The sequence below is a fragment of the Rhinopithecus roxellana genome, chromosome 7 (assembly GCF_007565055.1).
Source record: "Rhinopithecus roxellana isolate Shanxi Qingling chromosome 7, ASM756505v1, whole genome shotgun sequence".
NCBI classification, from domain to species: Eukaryota; Metazoa; Chordata; class Mammalia; order Primates; family Cercopithecidae; genus Rhinopithecus; species Rhinopithecus roxellana.
In genome coordinates, this window is record NC_044555.1 from 126,601,501 (window position 1) to 126,618,076 (window position 16,576).

The 16,576-nt window shown below is 41.8% G+C and overlaps 1 long non-coding RNA gene across 1 annotated transcript in view; it reads right to left on the bottom strand.

The window, feature by feature from the left end:
- Nucleotides 1-16,576, bottom strand: part of LOC115898720 — a 79,117-nt gene that overhangs the window by 39,550 nt on the left and 22,991 nt on the right. Inside the window, exons 5-6 of the long non-coding RNA XR_004058408.1 lie at nt 11,304-11,456; nt 3,905-4,057 (exon numbers count right to left, since the gene is read on the bottom strand). This is a non-coding gene — a long non-coding RNA (uncharacterized LOC115898720). The remainder of the gene's footprint in view (nt 1-3,904; nt 4,058-11,303; nt 11,457-16,576) is intronic.

Consider the following 16,576-nt stretch of genomic DNA (forward strand, 5'->3'; position numbering starts at 1 on the left):
CTAGAAAATTAGAGTGTTTAATTCTTCTCAAATTTTTATTAATTCTTTCCTTAAAATTTTATCTTTGAAATCTCAAAAGAAAGACAACAAAATTCAATAAATGATAGCTGAAATAGGCATCTCTCACATTCAGTCACCTAGATGTGTAACCTAAGAAAACTGTAAGATGGATGCATTCACAAAACTCACACGCAGCTAGAATGCTTTATTAGTGTGTCTGTTTATATAATGATGAATTAAAGTTTTCAATTTGTTGGCCAAAAATACCATCTTCAAACATATACTCATTATAACACCTACCATGATTAAAAATATATAGCATTGGCTGGGCCCAGTGGCTCACTACTGTAATCCCGACACTTTGGGAGGCCAAGGTAGGTGGATAGCTTGAGCCCATGAGTTCAAGACCAGTCCTGGCAATGTAGTGAGACCCCGTCTCTACAAAAAATAACCGGGCATGGTGGCGTGTAACGGAAGCCCAGCTATGTAGGAGGCAAAGGTGGGAGGACCACCTGAGTCCAGGGAGGTTGATCCTTTAGTGAGCCGTGATCATACCATTGCACTCTTGCCTGGGCAACAGTAAGACACAATCATATATATATTTAAAATATTGTTATATACCTACAGATATAAATACACACACACTCAACACAGTTTAAATATAATTTGCATGCATACTGTTTGAAATTTGTACAAAATCTTCAGCATTGTCTTATACTCCTTGAATATATCTACATCCATATATACTTCTGAGTACTTGAAATTTTGTTATATTTTACTCTAGAAGAACTTTAAGGTATTATAAAGCAGAAAACATGCTGGGTCTCATATAGTAAGAAGAAATGATGACTTTTAAAAAGTCTGTGCTAGGTATTATCATCTGCTCGTTATGCACATATAATATGGACTTTTATAACCTAATGTACAAATTCCCCTGTAGCACAACTGTTTTTGTTTTTTAATGTTAGATATGGGGTTTCCCTAGGTTGACCAGTTTGATCTCGAACTCCTGGCCTCAAGCAATCCTCCCATGTCAGCCTCCCAAAGTGTTAGGATTACAGGCATGAGGCACCAAGCCCAGCCACTTCGTAGTATAACTCTTAAAACAAGATTTCCTCACTGATAACTTGAGTACTTTTCAAATAGAATTAATTTATTCATGGAAATAATGACAGGTTTAAAATCATTGGCACTTTTTAAAACAGTTGGTAAAATCCATATAACATAAAATTAACCATTAAAATGTGTGAAATTCAGTGGCATTTAGTACTTTCACAATGCAGTGCAAGTACTACCTCTATCTAGTGGCAAATCATTTTCATTACCACAAAAGAAAACCCTGGACCCATGAAGCAGTCATTCCCCATTCCACTCTCTGCCCAGCCCGCAGCAAACACTCATCTACTTTCCCTCACTACTGATCATCACAGTAAGTGGCTTTTTCAAAGTCTTGCTTTTTTCACTTAGCGGGTTTCAAATTTCATGCATTGGTTATCTATCTTACTGATATCTATCTCTTGGATGTCTATCTTTGCTGTTGTACCTTCATCCACCCAATTTATCACCTGAAGGAGACAATTTGATGCCATGGAACTTGCTGGACCTGTAACTGTGTGAAGTAAATCATAACCAGATAGACTCAGTGAGGAGTGTATTTAATTTCTGAAAGAACAAAATCCCTGATAAGCATGGGTGGTTTAAGTTGCATTTTGTTTTTAAATGGAAAACAAAAACAAACAAAAAAAATTCAACAGTAAGACCACGTTGCACCAAACTGGACAAGTCTCCAGGCAGCCATGTTTGGTGGCACCTTTATCTCTGGTTTGCTTATTTCACAGAGGAAGGGCAGGAGAAAGGGCTCAAAGATAGGGCTTCCCTGAAAATGTGGAGCACTACTGCCACCGTGAGGAAATCGTTTAAAGAAAGAATACTCCAGTACAGCCTCCTTCCCAGGAAGCCTAGCTGCGGGGAAAGGCTGATCTGTGGGGAGGTGGAGGATGCTTGGCCTCCAGGTGCCGTCTTCTTGCCTTCTCCTCTAACGCCTGAAAAGTGACCTAGACATTGGTAGTATCTTGGTGTAGAACCTGGAGAGTGAAGGGCTTGGAGTGAACCAGCAGCTGCCAGGCGGTCCTGACACAGGAACTCGTGGGGCGGGGCCTCAGTTCCTCCTATGTGGGCAGGACTGCAGGAACCCACTCAAACACACATTGAGGCTCTTGTAGGCATCTGTCTCTTCTTCTTATCCCTTGGAGCAAGAGTCAGCAAGCTTTCTCATGCTAGCATCTTGCTATGGGTCTTTGAGTCTCTGGTAGAATCAGTACCGCGCACAAACAACAGGTTTATTCCAAGGGAAGTTTACAGGATTTGCTATTAACACCTTCGCACTCCAGGTTCTATAGCAAGATATTGCCAATGTCCAGGTCTCTTTTAAGGCTTTGGACAAGTAGGCAAGGACGCCCAGCATGGAGGCCAAGCCTCTTTCACCTCTTACCAGACCACACCTACCCCAACAGGTAGTGCTCAGAGAACTCTGTAATGGCGTTAAACGACTGTAATTTGTTAAACGTCTTCCTCGCGATGGCAGTAGTGCTCCAGATATGTCAAGAAACCCTGTTTGTAGCCCTCTTCTCCCGCCCTTCCTGTCTGAAAAAACGCCACACATACACAAAGAGCCACCAAACATGGATGCCTTCTATTTTGCCCAGTTTAGAGCCAGCTGGTCTTACTGCTGTGTTTTTTCTTTTTGTTTTCCACTTGAATTCAAACCAAGGCCTAAACCAACCACCCTTGTCAGGAATCTTGTTCTTTAATAAATTATTCTCCTGACCTAGTCTGTGTGGGTTTGATTTACTTCAGAGTTACAGGTCCAATAATTTCCGCGGCATTAAACTTTCTTCTTCAGGGGATAGCTTCAGTGGATGAACGCACAAAAAGGAGAAAAGGGCTGAAAGCTTGGAAAAGAACTCCAGCAACAATTTAAAAATCCCAGAGGTCTTGGCCCTGGCTCCCCTGTCACGCATCCAGGGAATTCTTCCTATTCTAAGAGCCTTATGTGTACATTGTAGGAAACAATTTGGCATGAGCCGTTAGAGGAGAAACCAGGTGACGCTCCTTACTGCATGCCATGTATACTCCACAGGGCATGATACTCATAGTACATATGCTTAATTCCTGTCAAGGTGAATCAGAGTTTCATCTCATGGTCTCATCATTTAACATCAAAACACAGCATGTGCCCATGCCATTACATATTCTTCAAGTATTTCCTGAGACTTTATGGGCTGTGTGTGGTTGTGTTTGTGTGTGTTTCTGAGAGTTTTATAATGTCTTTTAGGTGTAAGGATTAACTAGTAAATTAAAGAATAATGCTTGACAAAGATTAAGAAAAATCCATGTATTAATAATGAAGAAGACCACTACCATACAACCAGTCAAGGCAACTTAAGAACTTTTGGATTATTTCCAGGGATATCTTTAAATACATACATACATTGTTAATTTCATGAAAAAATAAATCTGTATTAAAAGTGAATTACTGTGTACACTGTGGTTTGGATCAGATCAAGTGTGCATTTTAACAAATCTTTGAGGAGGGTGAATTCATTTGAATGTCACCACTACTAAGTCTTATATGTCAACATTTCACGCCTTCAATATGAGTAAAGGTAAACCTTAAAATAGGGCCTCACAAATATTACTTTAGAAAAGTAGACACTTATCACCTTTTTGTTTGAATTTTTAAAGATACATTACTATACGTTTCAACACAAAACGCCATGAAGAGACAAAGAAAACAGAAAGTACGGATACCTAATATTCTGCTCAATATGTGTAACCATTTTCCACTCTTAACCATTTGCTTTTGGCTTCCATTGGATATTGAACTGAGATGAGATCCACTCACCATCATCAAGCATCTCCTCTTTTTAAGAACTCAGTTTCTGCACAACCAAATCTCCCCATTTCTACTGTTTTTCATTCAGCATCCTATCAGCAGTGTTTTATTACGATAACAGATAGTCTTGTTGTATTGGGAACAGACCTTAAGGATCCATGCCTAAGGAGAGAAGAAAAAATAAAGCTTATCCCCAAGGTCTTGGAGAAGAGCAAATCTAGGCACCGGGCCACATGGTTGTTGTCCTGATTCCCTCCCCAGGTTCCCTGGGAGTTTTACTCCATGTTCTGACCTAGTCATTAGGCCTTATATGTTGACGGGGAGGCTGCTGTTTAGTGGGGCTATAACGTAAGTGCCCATATAGCTCTCAAATCTGACAAGACACACACAGCCCTATTTGAATGGACACAAACAAATGACTATAAATGCTAATCAGATGGATCACAGGATTTTGTCTCATGGTTTCATTATTTAACATTGGAACAGAAATATTTTCCAGTGTCATTAAAAGGCTATGACTGGCTGGGTGTGGTGGCTCACACCTGTGATCCCAGCACTTTGGGAGGCCAAGGTGGGTGTATCACTTGAGGTCAGGAGGTCGAGATAAGCCTGGCCAACACGGTGAAACCGTGTCTCTACTAAAATACAAAAAAAAATTAGCCAGGGATGGTGGTACATGCCTGTAATCCCAGCTACTTGGGAAGCTGAGGCAGGAGAATCGCTTGAACCCAAGGCAGAGGTTGCAGTGAGCCAAGATCGTGCCAATGCACTCCACCATGGGTAACAAAGTGAGACTCCATCCGTCTCAAAACAAAACAAAAAAAGCTATGGCCAGGCCCAGTGGCTAACACCTGTAGTCCCAGCACTTTGGGAGGCCAAGGCGGGCGGATCACCAGGTCAGGAGTCTGACTGAGATGGTGAAACCCTGTCGTGGGGCGGGGCCTCAATTCCTCCTATGTGGGCAGGACTGCAGGAACTCACTCAAACACACATTGAGGCTCTTGCAGGCATCTGTCTCTTCTTCCTGTCCCTTGGAGTAAGAGTTGTCCCTTGGGCAACAAGAGGAAAATATCTACTAAAAATACAAAAAATTAGCCGGGCATGGTGGCGGGCACCTGTAGTCCCAGCTACTTGGGAGGCTGAGGCAAGAGAATGGCATGAACTCGGGAGGCGGAGCTTGCAGTGGGTGGAGATCTCGCCACTGCACTCCAGCCTGGGTGACAGAGCAAGATTCCGCCTCAAAAAAAAAAAAAAAAAAGCTATGACTTAGGACTGCCTCTTATGACTTTGTCGTATATGTGTCTTACTGTTTTCCACTTAGGAATCAGTCCTATACTTTCTTATTAGTGAGGAAGACATGGAATTTGCAATGAAGTTAAAAAAAAACCCTTTGGGAGGCGGAGGCAGGCGGATCACAAGGTCAAGAGATTGAGACCATCCTCCCAACGTGGTAAAAACCCGTCTCTACTAAAAACACAAAAATTAGCTGGGCCTGGTGGTGCGCACCTATAGTCCCAGCTACTCGGAAGGCTGAAGCAGGAGGATCACTTGAACCTGGGAGGTGAAGGTTGCAGTGAGCCAAGATCGTGCCATTGCACTCCAGCCTGACAACAGAGTGAGACTCCCTCTCAAGAAAAAAAAAAGGGGCAGGGGGGCTGAGCACGGTGGCTCACGCCTGTAATCTCAGCACTTTGGGAGGCCTGGGAGGGCAGATCACCTGAGGTCGGGAGTTCGAGACCAGACTGACCAACATGGTGAAACCCTATCTCTACTAAAAATACAAAATTAGCCGGGCGTGGTGGCACATGCCTGTAATCTCAGCTACTCGGGAGGCTGAGGCAAGACAATCACTTGAACCCGGGAGGCAGAAGTTGCAGTGAGCCGAGATCACGCCATTGAACTCCAGCCTGCGCAACAAGAGCAAAACTACATCTCAAAAAAAAAAAAAAAAAAAACGGAAAAAAATAAAAATAACCGTATGCAGATCCAGAGAAAACCAATGTAATAAAACTGTGTATTAAACAATATTAACCATTTCCATATTTACTCCAATTTTTTCCTATACAAATAAAAAGTTATATATATATAGTCAAACATGACAATAAATTTACATTTTACTTCAATTTAGCTATATATAAGGTTAAAGAACTAAAAGTTTTACCACTGATTCCTTAGGAGTTTTTGATATTCTCATAAAAAATTTGCAATATCTGAATTTTAGACAATAAAATACTTGCAGAGAACTTGTGATTGGCCTATTCATCAAAACATAAGATCTCAATTTGCACCTTTAAATCGAAAATATATATGTATTTATACATACATAAACATAAATACATATGTATATACAACATAAACATGTATTATACGTATTTATACACAACATAAACATATGTATTATACATATTTATACCTCTGAAAATCAGGATTTTTAATACTTCTCAAATTTGTATTCCTAGTTCTTAGCACAAAGCATTATCTTTAAAATTTCAGGCTGGGCGCAGTGGCTCACACCTGTAATCCCAGCACTTTGGGAGGCTGAGGTGGGTGGATCACAAGGTCAAGAGATTGAGATCAACCTCTTGAAACCCTGTCTCTACTAAAAATACAAAAAAATTAGCCGGGCATGGTGGTGCATGCCTATAGTCCCAGCTACTCGGGAGACTGAGGCAGGAGAATCACTTGAACCCAGGAGGCAGAGGTTACAGTGAGCCGAGATTGTGCCACTGCACTCCAGCCTGGTGACAAAGCGAGACTCCGTCTCACAAAAAAAAAAAAAAAAAAAAAAAAATTCAAAAGAAAGATAACAAAATTCGGTAAATGGTAGTTGAAATAGGCATCTTACACATTCAGTCACCTAGATGTGTAACCTGAGAAAACTGTAAGATGGATGCATTCACAAAACTTACATGCAGCTAGAGCGCTTCATTAGTGTCTCTGTTTATATAATGATGAATTAAATATATGAATTTACTGGCCAAAAATAACATCTTCAAACATATACTCACTATAACACCTACCACGATTAAAAATATATGGCATTGGCTGGGCATGGTGGCTAACAACTGTAATTCCAGCACTTTGGGAGGCCTAGGTAGGTGGATAGCTTGAGCATAGGAGTTCAAGTCCAGCTCTGACAATGCAGAGAGACCCCATCTCTACGAAAAATACAAAAAATAGCCAGGCATGGTGACCTACAACAGAAGCCCTAGCTACGTAGGAGGCGGAAATGGGAGGATCACCTGAGCCCATGGAGGTTGATGCTGCAGTGAGCCATGATCATGCTTCTGCACTCCACCCTGGGCAACAGAGTAAGATGCTGTCTAAAACATATATATACACATATACATATATGTGTATATACATATATATGTATATGTACATATATGTGTGTATATACATATACACACACATATATATTCACCATCACCTTATACTCTTTGAATATATCTACATCAATACATACTTTTGAGTACTTGAATTTTTTTATATTTTACTCTAGAAGAACTGTAAGAAATTATAAAGTAGAAAACTTGTGGTAGGTCAAACATAGTGAGAAGAAATAATCACTTTTAAAATGTTTGTGCTAGGTAATATGATCTGTTCCCTATACATATATAATATGGACTTTTATAAACTAATGTTCATATTCCCCTGTAATATAACTTGTTGTTGTTATTGTTGTTGTTGTTTTGTATTTTTAATTTTAGATATGGGGTTTCACTCTGTTGACTAGGCTGATCTCGAACTTCTGGCCTCAAGCGATCCTCCCATCTTGGACTCCCAAAGTGCTAGGATTACAGGCATGAGGCACCTTGACTGGCCACCATGTACCATAACTGTTAAAACAAGGTTTTTTTCACTGATAACTGGAGTATTTTTGAAATATAATTAATAATTCATGGAAATAACGATAGCTTTAAAAGTATTGGCACTTTTTAAAACTGAGTTTGTAAACTTCATGTAACATAAAATTAACCATTAAAATGTATTAAATTCAGTGGCATTTAGGACATTCACAATGCAGTGCAAGCATTACCACTATGTAGTGGCAAATCATTTTCATTACCACAAAAGAAAATCCTAGACCCATCAGTTAGCCATTCCCCATTCCACTCTCTGCCCAGTCCCTGGCAAACACTCATCTGATTTCCCTCACTACTGATCATCACAACAAGTGGCCTTGTTGGTCTTGTTGCCAGAATCAGGAGACCAGAGAGACCAACGGGTGGAATAGGAGGATTTTACTAGGTGGTCACCAACTCAGCAGATTAACGTCCAAAGGCTGAGCCCTGAACCAAGACAGGGTTTGACTTTTATACATATATCTGAAAAGGGCCCAAAACCTGTAAAGCAGGTAAACAAGGTTACAGAAGCAGAACAAAGGCAGTTTATCAAACAGTGACAGGTTTTACAACTCAGGCATGTCTTGTGGCCTTTGCCATAACTGCACAGTTGGAAAACAGGAACTTACAAAATCCTTACAAGCTTGCAGAAATAGTTATAAAAATAGTTGTGAGAGCAGAACAAAGAACAATGGTACGGGGAAAGAATTTCAAAAGGGAAACTGATAAAAATAACTTGTTTTTCTTTTCTGTTTTTTTTTTTTTTTTTTTTTTTTTTTTTTGAGATAAAGTCTCACCCTTGTTCTCCAGGCTGGAGTGCAATGGTGCAACCTCGGCTCACTGCAGCCTCCTCCTCCCAGGTTAAAGCGACTCTCCTGCCTCCGCCTTCCAAGTAGCTGGGATTAGAGCTGCCTGCCAACATGCCTGGCTAATTTTTGTACTTTTAGTAGAGATGGAGTTTCACCATGTTGGCCAGGCTGGTGTTGAACTCCTGACCTCAGGTGATCCACCCGCCTCAGCCTCCCAAATTGCTGGGATTACAGGTGTGAGCCACCGTGCCTGGCCAAAGAACTTGCTTTTCTTATCCTTGCTTCTAAAGCCCATTTCTTCTGGGCCCCTGCTCTGCTGAGAGTGCTATCAAAGTCCTGACAGAGTCCTACTTATTGCTGGACCTTGGAGTGAGTCAGCCCAGCACAGAGAACTAGTTTTTCTCTCCTTTTTTTTTTGCTTTTACATCTCCTGCTTCAGTCCTGCTTCTTTCACTTAGAGTTTCGAATTTCATGAATTGGTTTTCTATCTCTTTGATATCTATCTGTTAGATATCTGTCTTTGTTTTTGTACCTTCATCCACCCAATTTATCATCTGAAAGAGACAGTTTGATACCATGGAACTTCCAGGACCTGTAACTGTGTGAGGTAAATCATACCCATATAGATTCAGTGAAGAGTATATCTAATTTCTGAAAGAACAGGATTCTTGAGAAGCTTGAGTGGTTTAGGCCTCATTTTGCGTTCAGATGGAAAAAAAAGGAAAAATTCAACAGTAAGACCAGGTTGCACCAAACTGGACAAATCTCCAGGCAGCCATGTTGGGTGGCGCCTTTGTCTCTGAGTGGCGTTTTTTCAGACAGGAAGGGCGGGAGAAAAGGGCTCCAAGATAGGGATTCCTTGACAATGTGGAGCACTACTGCCACCGTGAGGAAATCGTTTAAAAACGCCATTACAGCGTCCTTCCGGGAAAGAGTTGCTGTGGGGGAAGTCTGAACTGTGGGAGGTGGCAGATGCTTGGGCTCCAGGCTAGGTCTTCTTGCTTTCTCCTCTATGGCCTGAAGAAAGGGCTTAATATTGGTGGTATCTTGGTGTAGAACCTGGAGAGCGAGGGGCTTAGAGTGAACCAGCAGCTGCCAGGCGATCCTGGCACAGGAAGAGGTGGGGCGGGGCCTCGGTTCCTCCAAGTGTGGGCAGGACTGCAGGAACCCATTCAAACACACATGGAGGCTCTCGTGAGCATCTGTCTTTTCTTCCTGTCCCTTGGAGCAAGAGTCAGCAGGCTTTCTCGTACTAGCATCTTGCTACGGGTCTTTGGGTCTCTGGTAGCACCAGTACCGCGCACAAACAGATTTATTCCCAGGGGAGTTTACAGGATTTGTTATTAGAACCTTCACACTCCAGGTTCTATACCAAGACACCGCCAAAGTCCCGGTGTCCTTTAAGGCCTTAGACGAGAAGGCTAGGATTCCCAGCATGGAGCAAGCCTCTTCCACCTCCCCACAGAGGAGAACTTCCCCAACAGGTAGTCCTCAGGAGAACACTGTCATAATGGCTTAGAGATTTGATAAACAACATCCTCGCGATGGCAGTAGGGCTTCAGATGTGCAAAGAAGCCCTTTTCCAGAGCCCTCTTTTTCCGCCCCTCCTGTCTGAAAAAATGCCACCTGTAGACAAAGGCCCTGCAGAATGGGTACCTTATATTTAGCCCAGTTTGCAGCCAGCTGGTCTTACCGCTGAGCTTTTTCTTTCGGTTTCCAGTTCAAATCTAACCAAGGTCTAAACCACCCGCTCTCATCAGGAATCTTGTTCTGTATTAAAAGTGGATTACTGTGTACACTGTGATTTGGATCACACCAAGTGTGTGTTTCTTTTTTTGTTTTTGTTTTTGAGACGGAGTCTCGCTCTGTCACCCAGGCTGGAGTGCAGTGGCGCATCTCCATTCACTGCAAGCTCCGCCTCCCGGGTTTATGCCATTCTCCTGCCTCAGCCTCCCACATAGCTGGGACTACAGGCGCCCGCCACCACGTCCGGCTAATTTTTTGTATTTTTTTTTTTTAGTAGAGACAGGTTTTCACCGTGTTAGCCAGGATGGTCTGGATCTCCTGATCTGCCCGCCTCGGCCTCCCAAAGTGCTGGGATTACAGGCCTGAGCCACCGCACCCAGCCACCCCAAGTGTGTATTTTAACAAACATTTGAGGAGAGTGATTTTATTAGAATGTCACCAGTACTAAGTCCTTTTTTTTTTTTTTTGGAGACAGAGTCTTGCTCTGCGGCCCAGGCTGGCACGCAGTGGTGGGATCTCAGCTCACTGCAAGGTCTGCATCCCGGGTTCAAGGAATTCTCCTGCCTCAGCATCCTGAGTAGCTGGGATTACAGACGTGTGCCACCACGCCCATGGAGTTTCACCATGTTCGTCAGGCTGGTCTCGAACTCCCGACCTCGTGATCCACCTGCCTCGGCCTCCCAAAGTCCTGGGATTACAGGCGAGAGCCACCTTGCCTGGCCCAGTACTAAGTCCTGTATCTCAACATTTCACGCATTCAATATAAATAAAGGTAAATCTTAATATAGGGCCTCAGGAATATTCCTTTAGTAAAGTAGACACTATCAGTTTTTTGTGGAATTTTTACAGATACATCACTACATGTTTCTAAAAAAAAAGGCCATGAAGAGACAAAGACGCCAGAAACTATGGCTCCCCAACATTTTGCTCAATTTGTGTAAACATATTCCACTCATCCATTTGCTTTTAGTTTCCATTGGCTATTAAACTGAGATGTAATCCACTCACCCTCATCAAGCATCTCCTCCTTTTAAGAACTTAGTTTCTGCACAACCAGGTCTTCCCATTTCTACTCTTACTCACTCAGCATCATATCTACGGTGTTTTATTATGATATCAAGTAGTCTTGTGGTATTCTGGAAAGACCTTAGATTTCCATGCCTAAGGAGAGAAGGAAAAAAAAAAAAAAAAAAAGCTTACCCCTAAGGTCTTGGAGAAGAGCAAATCTAGGCACCAGGCCACGTGGTTCTTGTCCTGACTCCCTCTCCAGGTTCCCTGGGAGTTTTACTCCATATTCTAACCTAGTCATTAGGCCTTATATGTTGAGGGAGCGGTGGCTATTTATTGGGGCTCTAACATAAGGGCTCAGATAGCTCTCAATCCTGAAAAGACACACAACCCTAGTTGAATGGACACAAATACAGGAATGACTATAAATCCCAATCAGATGGATCACAGGATTTTATCTCATAGTTTCATCATTTAACATTGGAACAGAAATATTTTCCAGTGTCATTACAAGGCTATGACTTACAACTGTGTCCTACGTCTTTGTTGTGTATATGTCTTACTGCTTTTAAGTTAGGAATCAGTCCTGTATTTTCTCATTAGTAACGAAGACATGGAATTTGCAAAGTGAAAAGTAACCAACTGCTGATGAAGAGAAATGCGACATCATAAAACTGCGTATTAAACACTGATAACCGTTTCTATATTTACTCCTATTTTTTCAGTACATAGATAAAAAGTTCTGTATACACAGTCAACCACCACAGTAAATTGACATTTTACTTGAATTTAGCCATACATAATGATGAAGATTAAAATTTTCACATCTGATTCCTGAGGAGTTCTTGATATTCTCATAAAAATTTGCAATATCTGAATTTTTTACAATAAAATATTTGCCAAGAACATCTTCTTTGGACTATTGATCAAAACATAAGTTTTCAACTTGGACTTTTAAATCTAATATACGTATATTTGTACATACATAAACATAGAAATACATATTTATAAACAGTATAAACATGTATTTTACATACTTATACCTATGAAAATAAGAATTTTTAATTATTCTCCAAATTTTATTGCTAATCCTTACCTTAAAATTTTATCTCTAAAATCTCAAAAGAAGGATAAAAAATTTAATAAATGATAGTTGAAACAGGCATCTCTCACATTCAGTCACCTAGATGTGTAACCTAAGAAAACTGTAAGATGGATGCATTCACAAAACTCACATGCAGCTAGAACGCTTCATTACTGTCTCTGTTTGTATAACAATGCATTAAAAATGTGAATTTGTTCACCAAAAATGCCATCTTCAAAGATATACTCAGTATAACATCTACCATGATTAAAAATTTATAGCTTTGGCTGGGCGCGGTGGCTCACAACTGTAATTCCAGCACTTTAGGAGGCCGAGGCAGGTAGGCAGCTTGAGCTCAGAAGTTCAATACCAGCCCTGGCAATGTAAGTAGACCCTGTGTCTACAAAAAATACAAAAAATAACCGGGCATGGTGGGGTACAACAGAAGCCCCAGGTAGGTATAGGAGGCAGAGTTGGCAAGATCACCTGATCCCAGGGAGACTGATGCTGCATTGATCCATGATCATGCCACTGCACTCCAGCCTAGGCAACAGTGAGAAAGTCTCATATATATATATGTGTGTGTGTGTGTGTGTGTGTGTGTATATGTGTATAGATATATGGCATTTAAAATTTTGTAATATATCTCCAGACAGATATAAATACACACACACTTGACACAGTTTACTTTAAATATAATTGGATGCATAATGTTTGAAATTTGTACAAAGTCTGCAGTATCACCTTATGCTCTTTGAATAAATATATCTACATCAATATATACTTTTGAGTGCTTGAAGTTGTTTTATATTTTACTCTACAAGAACTTTAAGAAATTATAAAGCAGAAGACATACGGTAGGTCAAACATAGTGAGAAGAAATAATCACTTTTCCCTATGCACATATAATATGGACTTTTTAAAACTAATGTTCAATTTCCTCTGTAGTATAACTTTTTTTTGTTTGTTTTGCTATGTTTTGGTTTGGTTTGGTTTTTTTCAGATGGGGTCTCGCTCTGTCGCCCAGGCTGCAGTGCAGTGAAGTGATCCCGGCTCACTGCAAGCTTTCTGAGTACCTGGGACTACAGGCTCCCACCACCATGCCCAGCTAATTTTTTTTTTTTTTTTTTTTTGTATTTTTAGTAAAGACAGGGTTTCACGGTGCTAACCAGGATGGTCTGGATCTCCTGACCTCGTGATCCGCCCACCTCGGCCTCCCAAAGTGCTGGGATTACAGGCGTGAGCCACCATGCCCGGTGGTTTTTTATTTTTTTATTTTAGATACGAGATTTCGCTATGTTGATAAGGCTGACTTCGAACTCCTGACCTCAAGCGATCCTCCCATCTTGGACTCCAAAAGTGCTAGGATTATAGGCATGAGGTGTCATGCCCCGCCACCTAGTAGTATTACTGTTCTAAACAAGTTTTCTTCACTGATAATTTGAGCACTTTTCTAAGATAATTATAATGATAGGTTTAAAAGTATTGGCACTTCTTAAAACTGAGTTTGTAAAATTCATGTAACATAAAATTAACCATTAAAATGTGTGAAATTGAGTGGCAACTAGTACATTCAAGATGCCGTCCAAGCATTACCACTACATAGTGGCAAATCATTTTCATCACCACAAAAGAAAACCCCGGACCCGTTAAGCAGTCATTCCGCATTGGGCTCTCTCTCTGCCCAGTCCCTGACAAACACTCATCTGCTTCCCCTCACTACTGATCATAACAATAAGTGGCCCTTTTCAACTTCCTTCTTTCACTTAGCGTGTTTCAAATTTCATGCATTGGTCATCTATCTCTTTGATATCTATCTTTGTTGTACCTGCATCCACACAATTTATCACCTTAAGGAGACAATTGTATGCCATGAAACTTGCTGGACCTGTAACTGTGTGAAGTAAATCATACCCAGATAGACTCAGTGAGGAGTGTATTTAATTTCTGAAAGAACAAGATTCCTGATGAACCTGGGTGGTTTAGGTCTCATTTTGTTTTCACACGGAGTAAAAAAAGGAAAAATTCAACAGTAAGACCAGGTTGCACCAAACTGGACAAATCTCCAGGCAGCCATGTTGGGTGGCGCCTTCGTCTCTGGGTGGCGTTTTTTCAGACAGGAAGGGCGGGAGAAAAGGGCTCCAAGATAGGGCTTCCTTGAAAATATGGAGTACTACTGCCACCGTGAGGAAATGGTTTAAAGACTCAATACGCCATTATAGCTTCTTTCGGGAAAACCTGGCTATAGGGGAAGGTCTGAGCTGTGCGAAGGTGGAAGAGGTTTGGGCTCCAGGCTAGGTCTTCTTGGCTTCTCCTGGAACTCCTGAAGAGAAACCTGGACATTGGCGATATCTCGGTGTAGAACCTGGAGAGTGAGGGACTTGGAATGAAGCAGCAGCTGCCAGGCGGTCCGGGCACGGGAAGTCGTGGGGCGGGGCTTCGGTTCCTAGGGTGGGCAGGACTGCAGGAACCCACTCAAACACAAATGGAGGCTCTTGGGGACATCTGTCTCATGTAATCGCCCCTTGGAGCAAGAGTCAGCAGGCTTTCACGTGTTGGCATCTTGCTATGGGTCTTTGGGTCTCTGGTAGCATAAGTACCGTGCAAAATCAACAAGGGTATTCCAAGGGAAGTTTACAGGATTTGCTATTAGAACCTTCACTCTCCAGGTTCTATACCAAAACATCGCCAATATCCATGTCTCTTTTAAGGCCTCAGACAAAAAGGCAAGGACTCACAGCCTGGAGCCCCAGCCTCTTCCACTTCCCCACAGACCAGTCCTTCCCCAACAGGTAGTCCTCAGAGAACGCTGTAATAACGGCGTAGAGATTCACTAAACGACTTCCTCGCGATGGCAGCAGTGCTCCAGCTATGCCAAGAAGCCCTGTCTTTGAGCCCAGGTCTTCCGCCCTTCTTGTCTGAAAAAACGCCACCCATAGACAAAGCGCCACCAAACATGAATGCCTTCTGTTTTGCCCAGTTTGGAGCCAGCTGGTCTTACCGCTGCACTTTTTGTTTTGCACTTGAAATCAAACCAAGGCCTAAACCACCTGCCTCCATCAGGGATCTTGTTCTTTCAAGAATGAAATATCCTCATGACCTAGTCTGTATGGGTTTGATTTACTTCAGAGTTACAGGACCAGTAATTTCCGTGGCATCAAACTGTCTCTTTCAGGGGATAAATTCGGTGGATAGACACACAAAAAGGAGAAAAGGGCTGAAAGCATGGAAAATGTCTTTCCCAGTAAACAATTTAAAAATCCCAGGGGGGAGGGTGCGGTGGCTCAGGCCTGTAATTCCAGCACTTTAGGAGGCCAAGGCCGGCAGAATGACTGAGGTCAGGAGTTGGAGACCAGCCTGGCCTACGTGGTGAAACCCCTGAAACCCCGTTTCTACTAAAAATGCAAAAATTAGCTGGGAACGGTGGCGGGCGTCTGTAATCTCAGCTACTCGGGAGTCTGAGGTCAGAAAATTGTTTGAACCCAGGAGAGGGAGGTTGGGGTTAGCCAAGATCGCGCCACTGCGCTCCAGCCTGGGTGACAGAGCAAGACTGGTCTCAAAAAACAAAACAAAACACAACAAAACAAAAAACATCCCAGAGGTCTTGGACCTTGCTCCCTGATCAGACATCCAGGGAGTTCTTCGTATTCTAACAGCCTTCTGTAGTGCATTGTAGGCAACAATTTCACATGAGTCTTTAGAGGAGAAACCAGGTTACGCTCACTACCACATACCATATATAGTCCAAATGACATGACACTCATAGTACCTATGTTTAATTCCTGTCAACGTGGCTCAGAGTTTCATCTCATGGACTCATCATTTAACATCAAAACACAGCATGTCACTATGTCATTACATATTCTTCAAATATTTCCTGAGAGTTTATGGGGTATGTGTGTTCGTGTTTGTGTTTGTGTGTGTCTCTGAGAGTTTTATAATTTGTCTTTTAGGTATAAGGATTACAGTACTCTCCACCTGGTAAATCAAAGCATAATGCTTGACAAAGATTAAGAAAAATCCATGTATTAATAATGAAGAAAACTGCTACCATACAACTTGTCAAGGCGATTCATGAACTTTTGGATTATTTCCATGCATATCTTTCAATATGTACATACATTGTTAATTTCATGCAAAAAATAAATGTGTTAAAAGTGGATTACTGTGCACATCGTGGTGTGGATAA